The 19,446-nt window shown below is 41.2% G+C and overlaps 1 protein-coding gene across 1 annotated transcript in view; it reads right to left on the bottom strand.

Moving 5' to 3' along the window:
- Positions 1–19,446, bottom strand: part of LOC119496528 (myelin basic protein-like) — a 52,076-nt gene that overhangs the window by 566 nt on the left and 32,064 nt on the right. The window lies entirely within an intron of this gene.

Here is a 19,446-nt window from a genome sequence, read left to right as displayed (position 1 = left end):
ACCTGCCCAACGGGAAAAGGTAGAAATGTGAGATTAAAGATAACTGAAAAGTGTTAACTTAATTCCTGTTTTATCTCTGAGGGCACTTTCACCACTTTCTGTTTTCTTAGGTGCAGATTTTGGAGTCAAAACAACTGCAGCTTCATTTGATAAGAGCACAATGCAATGCAAGAATGCTTGCTCAAATCATTTATCGATTTATTACAGTAATACAATTAATAGTGGGCTCACACAATTTTACATGAGAAGCTTCTTAAAAATGCCACCGAAATAAACAGAAATCTCCCTCAAATGTTATGGCTGCACCACCTTTGCAACAGAGTCAACCCTGTGTACAGTAGTGCATCACATCTCATCTCTCCTCACTATCATGGCTCATTTTTCACCCCTGTAAAAAACAACGTTCCAGCACATTAGTTCCAATGAAATGGAAATACAGCTGCCTCTCTAACGTCCACTTTGACAGCTTTCCATCAAGTTAGCCAGCTCCCACAGCAGAGAGGACATCCAGTGCATTCCTGTCTCCAAAACAATATACACACTGTACTGGCAGAAATGGTGTAGCACTACACCAGAGAATCTGCATGCTAATATTGGGCTGAGACAGTGGCCTGTTGTCAGAGCTGAATAGTTATTACAGAGAAACAATGGGCCCAGTGTAACTAAAATAACTCCTATAAGTATGGATTTTCAACCCGATGCACGTTGACACTTATCTGATTTGGGGCCCGAGAGCTACGAGGCTGCTGTCTCCTGGTGCAGCGCTGCCATGTAGAAGTTTATGCTATGATTTCTTACAATTTTAGATGGAATTACTCCTAACAAAAAAAAAAAATGCATCTGTAGCAGCAACACCAGCATAATATTCTCTCATTATTTGGTACAATGAGTTCTTCAGCTTGATTTCCCTCTGGCAGATTTGTAAGTCATGTATAAAATGTGAAAACAGATGAAGAGTAGGCGCAAATATGAGTTGGTTTGTAGAGAATTAATGTTCTTTTAAGAAAAGGAGCCCTGAGGAGCCACTATTTGTCAAACACGCATCACTGCTCCACATATAAAGGGTTACCACGCCTTCGTCAAAACGATGTTTATGGAAAACGTTCAACTTGGTTGTTTCTCTTTTATCGTAGGCGTTTATCCAGAAGCGAGACTGAGGGATGATGATGTGTAACTGTCTTCTACCAGATGGATACCTGCAGCATTTTTCATGAAGTTTTCAGAGGAGAAAAAAGTTTTAAATGCAGTCAGCATTCAAAAGTGTTGTTGTGAGCAATGTAAGCAAACGGCGACAGATGCAGAGACAAGAGACACTACAGGCAAAAACAAGAAAAAATGTTTATCATGCAATGGTCAATTTTGAGATTTTGGGCTATTTTGCTTCCATAACATGTCTTCTTTAAGACTAGTGGAAAGAAAACATCCAAAAGACACATTTAGGTGTTTATTTTACTACACTTTGTCTATTTGTGTCTGTATATTTCTTCTAAATTCACCAAAAGTTTGCATTAGATAATGTCTCATTTGCAAATTTAAACATAATATTTCAGAAAACTTGTAATACAGAAAATAATTGTCTTAATGTGAGTAATCAACTGGGAAGTTTCATGGTGATCTGTATTAGTTAACATTTTGTTTCCTATTCAGCTGTAGTGTCCTGCAAAATGTATGAAATGTTATCTCTAAAGGCCGTTTTCTCAAAATGAGGTTTTTCCTCAGACTCTGAGCCAGAAATCTCCACTTCAGTAGCACTTCATAAACCAAACTTTTCCAGTTTCATTCCTATGTATATTCTGAAGGTTTTTACCGAGGGGGTTTGTTCATATATCATTCATAGCCTGATTTATATAACATTTTTGTTCCTAACAACATAGCAAAAATTGTTTGTTTTTTTTATGGCTGTTGTTGACAGTATTTTCTGATTTACAGAGTGATAAAAAGAAATATCCAAAATCCCCTCTGTAAAAACATTTGACTTTAATGTGTGAGCAAAATGAAGCAAACATTTTTAACCAGGCTTCATCCAATGTTCAGATTTCTGTTCTGCAAATGTATGCAAATTAGTGCATATTTACTAAGAGAATGCCTCATTTGCAAATTTAAACATACAATTTCAGAAAAACGTGTAATACTAAAAAAAATAATTGCCTTAATTTAAGTAATCAGCTGGGGAAGTTTCATGGTGATATGTATTAGGTAATAAAAACGTACCCTATTCACCTGGGGTATGTCGGTTTTGATGTATCTCATCATCTCATCAGTTGCTTCACTATAGAATGAAAGCTCATTTTTCTTCAAACAAATGTCTGATAGGTAAGGACACCAATAAGCACCATTTTTTTAACACCTTCTGTGATAAGACATGACGGTAAAAAGGCTTGAATAAAAATGATCTCTTTAGCACATCCACTACCTAGATGGCTGCTGCAACCTGGCCACATACACACTACGCACCGCTGTAAAAAGTACTTAGTGAAAGTTGTCTCATTCAGTGTGTCTCATTTCCTCATAATTCCACTCTTGAAAAGTTGAAAATGCCATTTTGAGACATTGAAAGTCCTCATTGTAAACTACTAAAGTTCTCGCTGCTTTAAGGCAGGTGACACATCCCATCCAAAGACTTTCTCTAAAGGATTTATTTCTTAAGAGCTTTAACTGCACAGCAAAATAAAAGAATAAAATGAGCAAAAATAAGATGTCAAGTCAGGTTTTAGTCAGATAGGAAGAAGCTGATATTAAAGCCACTATCTGTAAAAAAAAAAAAAAAAAAAAATATGCGCGATTGCCTTTCAAATGATTCTGATGGCAAAAATGAAACAATCGGAGCAAATTGGTGCAATCTAAGTGTTGCTTTCAGCCCGTTTGTCTCTGTGTGCCGGAGTCAGATATAGGGGAGAAAGGGAAGTCAACAAACTGCTTTAACCCCTCTGAGACCAGCGATCCCGACTGACTTTACTGTCTTTCAGAGGCTGTAGCAGGTTCAGTTTTAGAGCTAGAGTGAAGGTACAGTCCACAGTATGTGAGGTACAGTATGTCATAGTAGTTTGTCTGGAAGGAGGCTAAATAACGCTCCAAAGTTTGGCTCAATTTTGTCGAGGAAAAACTGGCACGGCCATTTTCAAAGACCTTGACCTCTGACCTCCAGATATTTGACTGTGAAATGCGTTCTATGGGTACCCAAGAGACTCCCTTTTACAGACATGCCCACTCTATGATAATCACATGCAGTTTTTTGCATGCGGTATAAATGTGTTATTTTCACCGATTCTAAAACATTGTGTTTGAATATTTATGCATACTGGGGTCCCTAAACAGTCTTGAATTGTATAAACTGGGTATCACTGTAAAGCTGAGACTGGTGGATCCAATGAGCCCAACTGTATTCATGTGTGATGATGTTAGTCCCAATAGGTTTTATTTCATTGACCTCACTATATAAAATGACCTGTGGTGACCTCTAGGATAATCACAGCCTCATGAAACTTTACAGCCACAAACTAGAGACCTAGAGCATTCAGAGGATGGATGGATCAGACTAGAGACCTAGAGCATTCAGAGGATGGATGGATCAGACTAGAGACCTAGAGCATTCAGAGGATGAATGGATCAGACTAGAGACCTAGAGCATTCAGAGGATGTATGGATCAAACTAGAGACCTAGAGCATTCAGAGGATGGATGGATCAGACTAGAGACCTAGAGCACTCAGAGGATGGATGGATCAGACTAGAGACCTAGAGCATTCAGAGGATGAATGGATCAGACTAGAGACCTAGAGCATTCAGAGGATGTATGGATCAAACTAGAGACCTAGAGCATTCAGAGGATGGATGGATCAAACTAGAGACCTAGAGCATTCAGAGGATGGATGGATCAGACTAGAGACCTAGAGTATTCAGAGGATGGATGGATCAAACTAGAGACCTAGAGCATTCAGAGGGTGGATGGCTTTCCTAGCTAGATTGACAATAAGGGGGTTTCTGAGCAGTTTACACAACAGAAGTGCTCGCCGTCCAATCGCCGAAAAATGCAATGCGCGTTCCTCAAGGTCTTGGCGTCTTAATGTGGTATTTTGGAGGGATTAATGCTATTTTTTTTTAGCAATTCTCGAGTGGTAAAGAAAAGGTTAAATTTAACACCAAATCTGTGGAACAAATCAACCCAAAAATTGCTTCAACAATTTATGAGACATAACAGAGCATGAGGATGACCATCATATACTTCTATCATAATGTTCTTAGCCCTTATACACTTTCACAATTTATTTTTAATTAATTAATTAATAAATTCACTCATTCATGTTTATTTCTGATTAATGACTAGAACAACTTGACACAGTGCTGAGAAACATCTCAGCTTTCAGATGATGTACACCATTTCTATGCGACACCTACTGTTGACCTGCTATCTCCGCCTAAAGACCCCCTGGAGCCCCCTAAAAAAAAAGACAAAAACAGGTCTATTGAGGGTCTCAGAGGGTCAAGGCTATTAAGCAACGCATTACACATCACTCTTTCTCAGATGATGATCCATATATCTGCAGTTAAAGTTCTGCATGCTCTGCCCTGAGTTTGGAAAAGTTGAGATGTTCTAACAGTGAGTGGCGTTTTATACTGCTTAGCTGGCTGCAGTATAGTTTCTCCATACTTTCTCCTTTTGCAGAGTTTGTGCACACCGTCAGCAGGTTGAAGGTTTTTCTTTTTTTACTTCATTGGCCTGAAAACTTTTGTACTTTGGTTAAAACAACTTGATAAAAAAAACAAAACTGACTTAATGTTGTGTTTTCAAGTTTCTCCCAGGAGTTCGTTAGCACACAGTGTGTCCTGCCAGTCATTTGAGGAAAAGCTGGCTCGTGATGTCAGCAGCCAACAGCGAGGCTCATTACAGAGACTCTGTGCATGTTCAATGTGTTTTTATGGATTGGTGACATTTCCAGAGGGACTGCAGCGGCTCATTTGTTTAAGTTGTGAATGTGTATATGGAGCTATATCCTCACCCGGAGCAGCAGCACCGCCACATAAAAATCCTGGCAATGTATTCTAACTAATGTAAACAGTAAAAATACAAATCACTCTATCACCAACAGTAAATATGTTATATTACACTGTTGTTCCTTCTCAGGAGAGCGTCTGTGGCTGTTATTTTACCGCAAAGAGTAGAGTAAATAAGAGAGCTGCTGTTTTCTGTCCTTCAGTAGCCTGCCCATGAGTCCTCTTAAATCATTTCCATCATGCTTCAGCTGTTGCTCCCTTTTCTAAGCCAGGTGGTGCGACCGTCCGCCACTAGAATACCAATAAAACACAAAATTACAGAGAGAAAAACATCCTGACGTGGTTGAACTTTAACAGCCCTCCACGGTCCATAATAATACTGCAGCATAATACTGACTGTATGTCCACTATGTCTGGCCATAAAAAAAGGTTATGTGCTGATGAGTGACTTATCAAACAGCCGACTCCCCGTGTGCTCTTATTAGGTGCACTGAGTCAGGGTTTTAGCGTCCTAATGCACTAACTGACCATAATACATGTGTGGGGGGGGATTGATGGGACTGTTGTTCAATGCCGATGACTCAGTGATTACTGAGCCAGGTGTTTAAATTTCTGGCTAATCCAAACTCACTCTCCGACCCCGTATTCTTTTGTGGAAAAACAAAAATCGCCCACACGTTTTTAACCGCCTAATAACGAAGGATGGCGAACGGACAAAGTGACTCAAACCAAATTGTTTTTCGAGCTCCAAACACAAATGACACAGTAGTGCTATTGTTCTGGGTTTTATCATTACTTACTTTCTAGTGATTTTATTGGATCTCTGCCTAGATTAGATTGCCGACTCATCTGTATAGTGAAGATAAGAATGACCATTATCATCCACCGCACACTGGATCAGATAGCGACCAATGTAGCTGATATACTCCAACAGAAGTCCATTAATTAGAAATAGACTAGGTAATGCTGCTTTAATTGTGATTGTGGTCAGCTGTTTTCAGTGTCTGCAAACCAAACCTCCATTATGAAAATATTATATGTTGTTATTAAATTGGACAAAACAGCGTGGTGCTTGTAAAAAAGAAAGATGAGTTGGAGCCAAATGAAAAGATTAAGTGGCTTTAGATAAGAGTTTTAAGTGTGTATGTTTCCAGTTCACAGACCCTCAAATTTAAGACATTTTTCATGTGTATGGATTTTATGGAGGCAGAAAGTTGGTACGGTATCCTGGTGTACGACGACTTGCAAGACAGTAGCCCATGGAACTGCAATCAATGTGATATGACAAGCCCAGCATGCTCCATAATGGAGCTGAGAGGACAAGATGAACTTGTTAGTTAGAGTTCTCTTCGCCTTATGGATCCGTATATGCCACGTTCACAGTGCTGCCTTTTACTCTTATGACACAGTCGCTGAAAATCCCCCCTCCTGTTGTATTAAGTTCAGTACTGTAAGATGAGACATATCCTTTGAAGCCGCCTAGTTTCAGTGGCTGTGTGACAGTCTGCGCTCCTCGGCGTGCTGACTTTTTAATTGGGCCGATGCTTCCCTTCAGTTTAATAACAAACTGCCACGGGTCAGGCAATCAATCAGCACCTAGCAGAGCTTAATAATACCCTCAGCACACCTAACCAATTTTTCCATTAATTGCAATTGCTGCTCAGACTGAAGACTTAGACTAACCTTGTGGTAAATGTTTTCAGTCTTTTGGACAGCTGTAAACTCGATTTCCCCGTGGCGGCTTACGGCTGAGCGTCGGCGTGTTTCCCTTGGAACCATTTAAGAGCATTCGAAAGGGAAGGGAATACGCTTTTCATGTCACATTTGGATTTTTTTTCACCATTTAGCCAAGATGTGAAGGAGACAGAAGTGAAGGAGACGGGGGGGGAATAAAAGGCAAAATACGATGCTGCACGTCTCTTTTCCCTCTGTATAGTCCTTCACCACATCAGGTTATGCAAAAGAGCACAACTTGTAAACAACACTAAGGGCCAATTATCTGGCGGCCTGACTCATAGCACTGCAGAGAGAAGCAGGGGTCTGCTGAGGGCACTCTCTTTGTTGGCCTCCTTCATAAATACTGCATTTATTCATGTGTTAAAATCCCAAGAGAAAGTCTGCCCATCACTGGTTTAGCAGAGGGCTCCTTAAGCCACCAGAAGACAGCAAGGTCAGAATCTGCCTCACACGCTCTGTCAAGCACATCGCTCTGTACGCCTGCTTTTATTAGCACAGAGAGATCCCGGCTTCATTTAAAACATGTTTTCAGCACTTCTCATGGTGTAGCCGAGCTATTACCGCAGTCTGAGGGTGACCAGATAATAGCCCGTTACCTCATCTTGATTAATTCACCATGACAACTCCAACTAAACGGGCAAGATGGCCTGATAATTCAGGTGAACAAATGACGTGATCTGTCACCTTGGAGTCTCAGATTATTGAGCCCAGAACGATTACAACCACCACCACCTCTGTCTCCTGCACCATCTGGGTTAAATAGGTCACGCAATGACACCAAAAAGTGATCTGATCTGATCTGTTGAGCGGAGATATTCAGCGCTCTGCAAGAGGGGAAAGATCATCTAGAAGCGAAGAAGTATGCAGGGAGTGGGCCTCAATCTCCTCATTTTTCCTCCTCTTCCTCGGTGTGAAGAGGATGTGTGGCCTAGCCTCGGGGACAACAACAAGGACTGTGGTGGGACCGAGGCACGGGAAGCATTCCTCTGAAAAAACATCCATCGCTATGTGGCCCCGGACCAAACCTCCCACCCATGGGCGAAAATCCTTCTGCCGCTGCATTCATGGTGGATCTGAAGCACCCACAAGCCTGGAGAAGAAAAGCCCCTCTCTGTCTCTGAAACCCCATGTGGCATTCAGGACGTTAGTCCTCCAGAGATTTCTCTGGACGAGATAAGAGCCACAGCAGAACCACTCCCTTCTTATAACCCAGGTTCATGACCTTTTAACTGCACGTTGGGCAGTGACTTTAAATGAGAAAGGATGTGATTCAAAGGAAAAAAGAAATGCACACCACTGTGCCACTGTTATGCCGTGATGATAAAGTCAAGCATCAACATCTTTATTTATTTTTTGGCATGTCAACCTGAAACCAAAAAACACTCTGAATTTCCCAAACTGGCTTGGCTTGTGTGCTGAGAGTTGGAAACTCCATCATATACACAGCAGTGTCAGAGCTGCTGTATTTATCCAAGCAGCTGTGAGGCTCACCTTGTTGTGCAACTAAAATATAATGAAAGCCCCGGCCTGTCATCGCCAACAGCTCCTCGCATCGACTTGTTTACAGACAAGCATCAGCTATTTCTATTTTTTCACACCTCTTTCTCTCTTGTTTTCTTGACAAGAGTTGATTAAACATTTACAAGTTTTCCCTCGCGTCAATAGAGCTGTGTGTGTGTACCATTTGATGTGCCGTATTGGCTTGTTGTAAATTCTCTACAATATAAAGAAAACATCCTATGCCTACAGTATGCTGCAGAGGGAGAAACAGTCCTGCTCTTAAAAGGTAATATGAGTTAGTCCAAACAGTCACAGATATCTTACGAAAAGTTATTCCTCATTTTTTGTGTGTATTCCTACGAATGTCCAGCAACACGTGCCGCATGGCCCAAAGTCCGATGTTTTTTGACCCACCCCCGGACCTCATCCCTACGCAGTGTTTGTCGCTCTTTGTACATCCTGGTTCACCATTGCGTGGATTACATACGAATCGATTTCATGTATATCATATGAATTACAGTGCATCACTTTTTGTCTGTATTGCTATGAACGGTGTATGACAACAGCCTGGGTCACACCAAATAAAAACACAGCTTTATTCTGTTTGTAACTAACATGTACTAATTTCATTATCTGTTCATCAATCATGTTTAATCTAAACAATTTCAGAAAATAGTGAAAAACGCCCATCACATATACCCAGAGCCTCAGTTGACATCTTCAAATTGTTTGCTATGTTCGACCGCAACAGTCCACAATGCAAATATATTAAATTTACATTGACATTAAAAAGAGAAAGGCAGCCAAATCTCATATTTGAGAGGTAAGAACCATTAAATGTTTGACAAATTACTTGAAAGATTTGTATGTACAATCAACAAATCGACCGTTCAGCACTACGCATAGATATTCTTACAGCGTGCTGGGACTTCACTGGGACTTCACTGGGACTTCACTGGGACTTCACTGGGACTTCACTGGGACTTCTGGATTAAGCACAGTATTATACAGTGATTTGAGGTTAATTATATTTTTCTAAGAGCTCAGTCATGAATCTTAATTTCAGTTCAGCCTGGTGTATTAGTACAGTACTATATCTCTGTCAGGACAGAGTTTGTGGAGGATGAGGCTTTCACTGGCAGCCGGTATGAATGGGTGTCTCTAATAGGACAGTGGGACAACACAGAAGAAGATTAGAGTGCTCAGGGATGTTTCGTCACACATGGAGACATGAGAGGCCAAAACACATTTATACATACACACACATTTCAACAGGGCAGTGGACATGACGTAAGCCAGCTGGATGCTTGTGCCAAAGGCTTCAACTGAGACATTAAACTTTGATTTCTTCTGCGTGACCGCTGGCACAATAAACTTATCATCCTGAGATCTTTAGGTCCCAACACAGTCAGAAACACACTGCTCTGTCTGTCAGGCACCCAAGACCTCAAAACCCTAACCCTCAAAAAGATCTGAATCAGAATCTGCTGGTAAATACAACAGTATAGTCTGAACTAGAATTACCGCCTCTGCCAAGCAGTCAACTTGCAGTTTACATCCATGTCTGTCCAAAAGGTCATCACTTCATCATTTTATCCAATTAGAAATTTGTATGAAATTGTCATAATTAGCATATGAATTTTGAGTTACTGCCAAAAACCTTGAACCTTTTGACCACCAAAATCTAATTAGTCCATCCTTGAGTCCAAATGGATGTTTGAAGAAATTTACTCCAGGTATTTCTGAGATATCGCGTTCAAGAGAATAGGATGGAAATGAGGCTACAGTGGCCTTTGACCACCAAAATCGAATAAATTCATCCTTGAGTCCAGGGTGACGTTTGTGCCAATTTTGAAGAAATTACCTCAAAGCGTTCGTAAGATATCGCCCTCACGAGAATGGTACGGACGGACGGACGAACAACCCAAAAACATAAAGCCTCCGGCCGCGACTGTCGTTGGCACGGAGGCATAATAAAACAGGATGGCATTAACCCTGCATAGCTGTGACCAGTGCTCTGTCCAAGATCTAGCAGCTATTCAGTATTTTCACCCACTGAAGACACAACGTTTTATGTTACACCAAATCATACGTCAATAAAGCATTGCTGATGTTGTGCAACAGGTGCACCCAAAAAGCACTCAGGAAGCATTGATCCCGTTAGCATCTGTCATTTCTGGAAGTTGGTAGGCCCAACTGCACACTTTTTGGATATTCAATAGCCATCTGATCCGCTCAAATCACAAGGAAAGGCTGAGTATAAATGTGGTAATTGAGATCCAACTGCTCAGGCAACATTTGGCCGTGGTCAAGGCCACATGTGACCACATATGTGTGTAGTGAAGTATGCATCCCTAATTGCACTGAAGGCCCGCTTGGTCAACTGTGATTGTAATGTGACACTTTTTCCTTCACAGATGAAAATTCTGTTGAATGTCTGATGCCAAACAACTCAGACAAAGTGTTTTAATTTGGACCCAAGGCGAGCTACCGAAAAGACACCGTTGTCCCCGCCAGCTGTGTTAGGTGAGCATGAATGTGGATCTTTCTCTGTTCACCATCTGTCGGAGGGGTCCCACAGATAAAATCAAATGTGAGCAGTGGAGAAAATCCGAAGACAAGCAGTCAGGTGAGCCACACTTGAGACACAATCTATTGCCAGGTGTGAACTGTGATTGAGACACAATCTGTATGTTTCTGGATAAAACATGAGGTTTATATACGGCCACTAGGGATGTGCCCAATGAGCCGACTAGTCGATTAAACGTTGCTACCCTCTGTAGTCGGCACCAGAAATACTAGTCGGTTAAACTTATCATTATTTTATTGTGTACACATGTAAATGTCAGTTTTTTTCCATTCAGCGCTTTGATTGAGGTTTTCAAATGAAGCTTTGAATGTCTGCTATGCTAGACCACCCGTTAATACAAGTGCGTGCAGGAGAGTAAAAAAAAGACGTTTTTGAAAGGCTAAACGCCAACAAATATGGATTGAAGCAGAATATTTCGTTTGATAAAAACATGTTGTGAATTTTGAAAAATTATTACATCTATCTTTTTTCAATAAATGTTGACTTTTGGGGACTGAGGGCTGCGACAATTAACGTTACAGAGACGATCAAGAGCTGAGCGCCGTAAGTGTTTGAGACAAAGAGAGAGGAAGAGAAGATGGAAGGTAATAAAACTTGCACACTAAGATTCTAATGGTAGCCAATAAGCGATGCCAAACCATGACTCCTCTCAGACCACAGTCCCCGCTGGCGTTTCATCAAATATTACACCACACACACACACACCAGGTCCGTGAAGCGCATTCTTAACCGGGCAACTGGAGCGGACACTGTGGACATACTGATTTTCGCTGCATTTCAAATACGATTTGGTTGTTGAAAAATGTGATTAGCGATCAATTTTGACTGTTTTGAGTCTTACTTTCAGACTAGTCGACTAGTCTAAGTTTAAAATTTCTTCAGGGAAATTAGTCGTTCGGAACATCCCTAACGATCACACATACCACTTTAGGTTGAGTTTGTTGTTTTCTTTTCCGAGGGGAAAGGAGTCCAGTTCATCTTGTCCGACATATGGGATGCAGTAGCTAGGGTAGTACTTTTGTACTCTCTTGGTTACCCATCATCCCCTCCCCTTGGACTCTTGTAGCCACAGCCCCAGCTGCTACCACACATACACACTCAGTGATTGTCCTGCCAGATGGTCGAGGCCAGATGACGTGGCCTCCTGAACTCATGGCAACACCGAGGCACAATCTCTTACAACATGGCCCACACACACACAGACGCAGAATGCACAGATGCATGGTGTGCGTTTTCATGAAAGCCATTCGAAAAAAGCTGCAGACAGGTGGGAACGAACACAGATTTGGCAGATCATAAGAATTTGCATGCAGTGCATGTTGTAGCTTTTACATTATTGAGTGATCTTGAAATTCATTCCTCCATCTGTAAGAGAGAGAGAGAAAAAACTTGAAAGAAAGGGAAAGCGATCAGAGAGAGAGAGAAAGCGAGGTGAGAGGGGACAGAAAGGGAGAATCTGAACAATGGTGTCAAACCAAAGAACACTGGTCCAGTGATGGAAGCTGCCCGTTAACAATCAGATCTTTTGAGGGGGAATGAGAGGAGGTGCTTCGTGTTGGCAGTGCCAGGGCCCGTACTGGCTAGTGCCAGCCTCGGCCACAGAGACAAATGACTGAGCCACTGCACTTATATATATGTGTACAGCTGACAAATGCACAGCAGAGAAACACACTCATACATATTCTCAATACTGTGTTGTATGCACAGTCAGCAGTGCTCAGACAATATCAGGGAGAATATATAGTACGTACACATGGATGCAAATCAGCAAAACTCACATACAAAAAAGCACATGGTTGCCATTCCAGTGTAGATGAATTAGTAGAAGGCAAACAAAGGGTGGCAGGAGGTAGAGAGGACATAAAGTAAGTCATATTTTCCTGCATGATTTTGTCAACACCATGACTTGGGCTAGTCTGAAAGCTTCCATATTTTATTTTTTTAAAGGATTACTTTTGGGGGCATTTTTCACCTTTAGAGTAGTGTAGAGAAAAATGGGGAAACGAGGTAAGAGGGAGGGGTGTGACATGCAAAAAAGTCTGCAAAGCTGGAATCAAATCCGGGCCATTGCGGCAATGACAATTTACATAAAAAATAGCAATGAAGCCCGACTCATTGCTGACTATATGAACTATATGCTTCATATAATAAACAGATATAAACATGGGTGTATTTGTATAATGTACTGTTGTTTAAACCCACCTGACTTTGCATTTACCTTCAGCTCTATGGAGCGTTTTAGCGTCTTTTTGCTAACTATTTTTACTGCCTGCAACTTTACTGCTTTGGTTCACTCTAGCCGCTCTCACCAGCGTTGCTGTACCAAAACAGAACAGTAAGGGGTGTGGGAATGAATACTGAAATTCCAGTATACCATTCAACAGGTGTATGTAAGCAGGACTGCAAATGAATGCCAACGATTTTTGACTGCAGTGAAAATTTTGTTTTTGAAAGGCTAAACGCCAACAAATATGGATTGAAGCAGAATGTTTCGTTAGATAAAAACAAATTGTGAATTTTTGAAATGACTACATCTATCTATCTTTTTTCAATATATTTTGCCTTTTGGACTTAAAGATTATGATTTTAGTTATACATGTGCAAATCTAATTTTGACAACCTCAGAGCAGACACATCCCTGTGTTCTTTGGTGCCCGGACACAAGGTTGGGAACCACTGTTATATTTGACGCATACCGGCATGGGTAGAACTGGTATGACATGGAAACCTCACCTTCACTACCTTTAAATCCAGGTTAAATGCTTTTATGTTCTCCACTGCGTTTGACTGAACATTTTAATTTGCATTTTAATGTTTTATGCTTTATTTCCTTTTCAGTGTTTGTAATTCGGTGTGTAAAGTACTTTTAAACGTGAATTCGGGAGTGTGTGAATGAGCTAAAAAAAACAGTTCCAGAAGATTATCCCAAAGAATAATTATTTTGGTTTTATGAAGACCTGTTTAATATTTTCAGGCTATGAGCCTTTGTACTCCCTACACTTGTTTATCCACTGAAAAAATATTACACTTAGTGTTTACAGCAAGCAATGATGTGAGCAGAATAAGGAAGGAAGTACTATCCTTAATGCAGAAAGCAGAGGGAGTTGTGCAGAAACTAAACCAGATATTAAATATTCCCCAGACTTCATAGGGAAAAATCTATTTTCTAAAGAACATGTGATCTGTTTTCATCACGGGTTGATCTGTGTTTTCAGAAGCTTCTCTACAGAGTTAGTAACGAGCGGACAGAGAGGTGGGGAGTCTTAGATAGATCTTCTCGCAGTTCACTCTCGGTAAGGAAGAGCACTCTGACTAACCCCCACCAGGCTCAGACCAAATCAATGCCGCCTGTTCCACCCTTAAGATTTCAAGGGCAGCCGGTAGGTCCCTAAAGCAATTACAAGGGATGCACATAGTGTATGAAAGAAGTGATAACTGGCTCACACCAATATCATTCAATTTCCTTGATGAAAGCTCAAGTGTGACCTGCAGAAAGAATGAATCCGACATGAAAATTGATCGGACTCGGATTTGTCAGCCGCTTGCTTTGTCAGTTTTTCCATCAAATGCTATTACGTTTTAAAATGTTGAGCCTCTTTTGATTAAGGAAGATTAAGAATTCAGTTATCTTTGCTGTTTGCGCTTTCAGGGGGTTGTGGTATAGATAGATCATATAAATATGATCTATACAGTTTTCGTGATTTCGCTGTGTATACACAGTATATTTTTTTGTGTGTGTCTAATTATATGCAATTTTTCCTTCCTTCATTAATTCTGCTGTCATAGCCAGAGAGTATTACTGTGTCAGCTTTCCCAGCAGCCTCATCACACAGACCTTCCCAAACAAAGTATTCAGCAGAAAGCAGAATTATTGCCTCAGAGACTGTGTGTGTGTGTGTGTGTGTGTGTGTGTGCAGTTTCTCAGCACAGACGATGTGATATGAGGCTAAAAAAACTGTCCTCTGGGCCCACTGCAGGAGCGGTCACTTGCTGACTGAATGCAGTCGGGTGTTTATCTGGTCTCTAGCTCTTTCCTCTCGTCCTTGTGTTGACGGCATACTTGATGCCAGGAGGAAACGTGCAAAGCTTAACAACAACAGGGGGAAAAAAGCCATTGTGTAAAGGAACAAATAAATGAATAAAATTAAAGGAATATGTTGACACAGCTCCTCGAGTAATCAAAACTTTTTCATATACAACCAACTCTTTTGCATGAGAACTGGTGTATGTATGCAAAGTTAAGAGATTAGGTAACCCACATTGATCCATCTCATCAAAGTCATTTTCATGAGTGTGGGTGTAGGAAGAGACTGAAGCACAACAACAAAGTAATTATAAGGAAAAATCAATCTCTTTTAAAGAAGAGAAAGAGCCAAAACCTTCTTTAAACTCGCACCCCTGTGTTCTCTTTGTATGAACCTGACAGCCTCACGGCTTAAAGAGAGTGATGATCTGTTCTTAAATGTACTTTCTTTTATAAGACAAAGTTTTTTTAGCCCATTATTTACATTTCACATTCCTGACAACCCTTTTCTAAAGCATCCGCTGACAGGTGAAATCAACTCATATCCCGACGGGATTCACAGGAGGAGGAATTAAGATGCCATAAATTTCACTGAAGAGAACAATGGAGAAAAGTTAAATAAGCAGAGACTAAAACACCTCAGGCATGAAAAATTGGAAAATTAATTTGGTCTTTGTATTCTGAAGTATATCCTGGGTAGCCATTCGGAGGATTATGTGCTGCACTTCAATCTAAAGCACTACCTCAGGCAATGTAAGCACTCTTGTGCATTTGGTTCCCAAAAAAGTGTCTAGTAACTTTTTGGATGTGTTGAGTTGTTCTGAAAGACAATCACTAGATTCTATTTGATTTGATTTATTTGATTTGATTTGAGTGACAGAACCTCCTGGTCTTTACAGTATATGTTCAGGAGAAAACAAACTGTATGACAAAAGTGTCTAGCCCAGTATTTCCAAAACTTTTTTTTCCGGGGACTCACTTTTTAAAAATAAAAAACTATCGCAACCCAATTCACAATAGGCCTTATGTATCACGAGAAGTGTGAATTTATGCGTAAACTAGAATGGCACTCGGAGAGCGCAGACCTCCGCCAAGGTGCGTGACTTTAAAAACAGGTCACAGCTCACAGCTGGTGGTACCGTGAGGTGGTAAGGCTTATTATTACCACGGTGTGTTTCCGTGTAATATGTCGGGGTCACACGTCATCAGTTACATCAGAATCCGTAAAACAATTCCTGGTGATCATGGTCCGGATCACCACCAAAATCAAATGGATTGTTCATTGTGCCACACCCCACCCCTCCAAAAAATGTCATTCAAATCCATCGCAAACTTTTGGAGTTATCCTGCTAACAGAAGGACAGACAAACAGACAGAGACAAACAAACCTCCTTGGCGAAGGTAATAAACGTTCCTGACCATTTTTACGGCCATTCCCGCATCACCTCATATTATCTTGAAGAGGTAAACCAGCCATTTCAAAGAGATATACGTTTGATAAATCACAACTTCGTTTTATGCCTGTATTATGGAAAACATATGCACATGTTAAATACTTAATAAATGAGACCAATTTAGGTGCATTCATACAGGAGAACCTAGCATTTCGGTGGAGTTAACAGGCTTTTTAATTTCCTCTCATCGGTAAAACAAACAGAATGTACGCTATAGCCTTTCATATTAGATTCAATGTTATAAGTAGGCTACAGTTATCCAGCCTGTTCTCACTCCCAGGGCGTCGAATACCGACACTTTGTCACAGCCGTGGACGTTAGATAGCGCTGCACAAGGCACCCTTGTGCCTTGTGCGGTAGAAGACGCACCGGGCTTTCCATTAACTACAATGTAAACCCATCCATGGCAACAATAAACGCTCAGAGAAAGTGCTCTGGTGACGTATAATAAAGAGCGAAAGAGACACACCGGGGTGATTGGGAGGGGAGGTGGACGGGTCCAACAAACACAAGGCTTTCATCCAGGAGACCTGTGCGTTTCACTTTCACTTTATAATCAGCTGTTTATTCGTGTCCTGTGTTCACAACATCAAGTCACATTTGCACTGTAAAAACAAAGTCATTTTAAGCCCAACCATGATGTTTTTTCCTTAACCTAACTAAGTGGTTTTGTTCCCTTAAACCTAAGCAAGTATTTTTGTTTAATTCACAACATTAAGCACGTGTTTAGTGCACCGGAAAAAGTGACGCCGAGGGGTCTGACAAAGCGTCAGTACGTGACGAGTTGGGATGAGTGAATCAGAACAATACAAACATGCAGGTTCCCTCATGTGGCTCAAAGGTGTACTGCAGATTTAAATCTTAAATAAAAGACTATAGAAGAAATTCTGCAGACCTTAATAAAATCTGTTGCGACCCACCTGTGGGTCCCGACCCAGTCTTTGGGAACGACTGGTCTAGCATCTTATATGTCCTGTTCTGTTGTTCTTATATAAATGGGTTAAACAAAGCATGCAAAACTTTCCGTATGGCCCCTTTAAGCTACTAAAATGGCTGCAGGCAACCACAGTCCATTCCACTATTTTTCTGGCTCTCCTTGATTTTCTATCCGCAACTGGTGTTCATTTCTTCTCACTTTCACCCTGTGATGATGAAGCAACAGTGACCCAGACAGAGTCAGGACAGAACAGGCGGACAGACTGATAGAGGGTGGTCTGTTTTGCTGAGCGGGGGCCCTGCTGCAGGGCCGGGCCAGGTAATGGGGCCGTAATGGGCTTTTAACAGCCGTACAGCTGATGGTGGTGTTTGCCCTTCAGTGGAAAAGCAGTGCAAACAGGAAGTGCTGCATGGAGACATCCCCAGACGCTGGACAGGCCGGGATGAGTCATGACGCCTGCTGATGACAACTTCACCAAAACAGGCTCCAATAAAGCACGGCTAACCTGCCCGTCATAAACCACTCGCACTGTGCCAATTTGGTGGCAATTCCTTTTTCTTTTCATTTTGCCCCGGCACCCTGAATCAACCTAATGGTGCAAAATTAGTTCAGCCTTGGTGCACAGGTAAGAGGAAGGTTTTCAAATGTATCCTAACAGCAATGTTCCCGCAGTAAGAGTTAGAAGCTGATAAGAAAATGGGATTTTTACACACTATCAGAAAGCAGTGGTGACTGAGCAAAGAGCTGGTTACATATTGAGCATCAAAGCGGAATCTACGGCGCTCAGAAGCAGCTTTTTGACGAATCAAACACATTATGATAAGAGCTTTGATTTCCACTCATCCCCCTAACAAACCTTAATCAAGACAAACTGCTCTTTAAGGTCACTCTGTAAGCTTTTACTCACCTTCTCGGGCACAGTCATTCACCATTTTTCATCAACCTAAAACCAAGCTAATTATTTCTCTTCATGGTGTAGGTACAGCTCAATAATGTTGACTTTGAAGCAAACTCCTTAGAAAACCTGAATGTGCGTGGCAGACACTGCAGTCAGATCATGTTTTCGTCTGCTGCTTACCTCCCATTTTAAAGAGATGGCCACTTAAACCTGCATCCGAATTCATTCCTGTTCTCATCACGAGCTGCCACGAGCATCTGTGTGAGGTCAGCCAAGAAAATAATAGCATCAAGCCGTTAAATGACTAAAGCAAAGAGCAAACCTGAGATAGATGTCAGATAGTTTCACGTCCGTGCTTGGTAACCACATCGTCCCGCGAACGGCTAAAAGTGATTGTGTTGCGTGGGCGACTTTCTCTGAAGTATCACTCGTGTCAGCGGTGGATCCTCTAAGTCTGCCCCACGCTGATCAATGGCAAGTGTTAAACACAAGGAACATCAATTAGCTGCGGGAGAAGGGAGCGTATCGAGTAGCTAACAGATCAATCTGACGAAGCCTCTGCAAGGTAGAACTTTCCTGCCGATAATAAAAGCATCAGTGGGAACAGCAGATAGTCACAGTTTCCCTCCGCACAAGGAGGCACGATTACAGGCTCATCAATACAGACACAATTTAATCATAGACAAACACACTGCCGCCGGGCTGAGGAATTGGTTTGGCATAATATTAGGTCAATATTGACCTTTCTTTGAAAACCAGTCGGTTAGTGCATCCACCCTAAAGGATTTCATATTTGTTGTATAATAATAATAATCACTACTAAAGTGCATTAACTCTGTAATAGAGGACCCAAACTGATGCGAAAGGCACAATCAGATCAGATTCCTCCATATCTATTCATGACTATACTGTGTTTTGATGAGCTTTGTTTGTGGGTGTCCTCCACAGTCACTATATAGTCTATTTAATCAGTAATTTAGTTCATAAACACAGTATAGAAATTGTCAAAAGTATGCCTACTGCATCATAAAAAAAATCGTAACACTAATTCACAGTTTATCATCATAAACCCTGTATCGACCATGTCATAATAGCGTCAGGAAATAACGCTCCAAACTTGCGCTACATTTTGGTGAGGAAAAAAAGGGCATGGCCATTTTCAAAGGGGTCACCTGGCCTCTGAACCCCAGATAAAAAAAAAATAGCAATAAAAAAAACACCATTGCCACTGGCAACAATATGTATTTTCCTACCCAACTCTGTGTGTTTCTCATTGACGCCTGGTTCAACTCCAAGATAATGAATTATTCAGATAA

The sequence above is a fragment of the Sebastes umbrosus genome, chromosome 11, assembly GCF_015220745.1.
Source record: "Sebastes umbrosus isolate fSebUmb1 chromosome 11, fSebUmb1.pri, whole genome shotgun sequence".
Taxonomy (NCBI): Eukaryota; Metazoa; Chordata; class Actinopteri; order Perciformes; family Sebastidae; genus Sebastes; species Sebastes umbrosus.
This window is presented reverse-complemented; position numbering and strand designations above follow the sequence as displayed.